Raw genomic sequence first — 1466 nt, forward strand, 5'->3', positions numbered from 1 at the left:
TGGGTCATTTTTCTTCCCTTCCATTTCCGATTTTCTTATTGTGGACAAAAGCATTGGGTCATTTGAGATTCAGATCAGATGTGTCCCCTACTCCCCATCACCTCATTATGTGGAAGGGCCCAAACAGTTAGGCTAGCCTACAGCAGCTCCTTCCCCAACACCCCATGCAATGTAGTGTTTGTGAATCAAAGGACCTTTCCTCCCAGGACAGTGGCACAGGATTTGGCACCCATATTGGTTACTGCCGGGTGCAACCTGCTGCAATGGTTATTTGTCAGTCCCACACTGCAAGGGGATCAAGGCAGGGGCTCCGTCTCAGTACCTCCAAAAGGGCAAGGCACGCTGGCATTCAGTGGTCTGTGAAGTTTGCCTTTCTCTTCTCCACAAAGGCTGCCATCCCTTCCTTCTGGTCATCCGTAGCAAAGGTGGCGCGGGAGAGCCTCTTCTCCATTTTATCCCCCTCGGTCAGCGTCATCTCGAAGGCTGCATTGACCGCTTCCTTGGCCATTGCTGTTACAAGCTTAGTATTCCCTGCAATCTTCTCCCCACAGCTGATGGCTTCTTCTAGCAGTTTCTTCATGGGGTAGATTTTGCTGACCAGGCCTGCTCTTTTGGCTTCCTGAGCAGAGATCCTGTCTCCTGCGAGGACCATTTCCATCGCCAGGGACTTGCCCACTGCTCTCATGAGTCTCTGAGTCCTGCCATCTCCTAGAATGGTTCCCAACAAGATTTCAGGTTGCCCAAACTGCGCTTTCTCGCCAGCATAGATATCACATCACACATCATGGCCAGCTCACAGCCACCGCCTAGAGCATATCCATTCACAGCTGCTATGACCGGCTTCCTGACCAGAGAAACTGTGTTCCAGTGTGCAAGAAAATTGCCACCGTAACATTCCTGGAAGGTTCTGGTCTGCATCTCCTTTATATCTGCTCCAGCTGCGAAGGCTTTCTCACTGCCGGTGATGACGATGGCTCCCACGTGTGGGTCCTTCTCGAAGGAGTCCAGGGCCTGGTTCATCTCGTTCATCAGGCCATCGCAGAGGGCATTCAAGGCCTTGGGGTGGTTCAGCTGGATCACGCTTCGCCCCCTGCTTCTCCACCACGAGGTATTGGAACTGAGTGCCTGCCGAGCAGAGCTAAGCCGGGGCTCGCAGCAGCAGGCGGGCTGGAGCCCGGGCCGGGCGGAGCAGTGCGTGGAGTGGGACAGCCATGGTGGAGCTGAGCCATGGGCTCTGGGTCACTGTTGCTAGGCAGATTAAGCACTCCACATCCAGAAGCTTCTGGAATTGGATGTGGTAGTTTTGGGTCTGCTCCAATAGGTTCCCTGTTGCTGGGGTCAGACTCCGTGAGGGGGAGCAGTCAGGGCAGCTGCTTTGCAGGGGGCCATGTGCCCTGTGTGAGTTGGGAGAAGCTGAGCCAGGAGCAGGAAGCAGGCTGTTGTCCCTAACTCTGAAGCACTTTGCA

At 54.5% G+C, this 1466-nt stretch overlaps 1 pseudogene; it reads right to left on the minus strand.

The window, feature by feature from the left end:
* Positions 1–335: 335 nt before the first annotated feature.
* Positions 336–1225, minus strand: LOC135880600 (enoyl-CoA hydratase, mitochondrial-like; annotated as a pseudogene).
* Between the last annotated feature and the right edge of the window lie 241 nt (positions 1226–1466).

The sequence above is a fragment of the Emys orbicularis genome, chromosome 6 (assembly GCF_028017835.1).
Source record: "Emys orbicularis isolate rEmyOrb1 chromosome 6, rEmyOrb1.hap1, whole genome shotgun sequence".
NCBI lineage: Eukaryota > Metazoa > Chordata > Testudines > Emydidae > Emys > Emys orbicularis.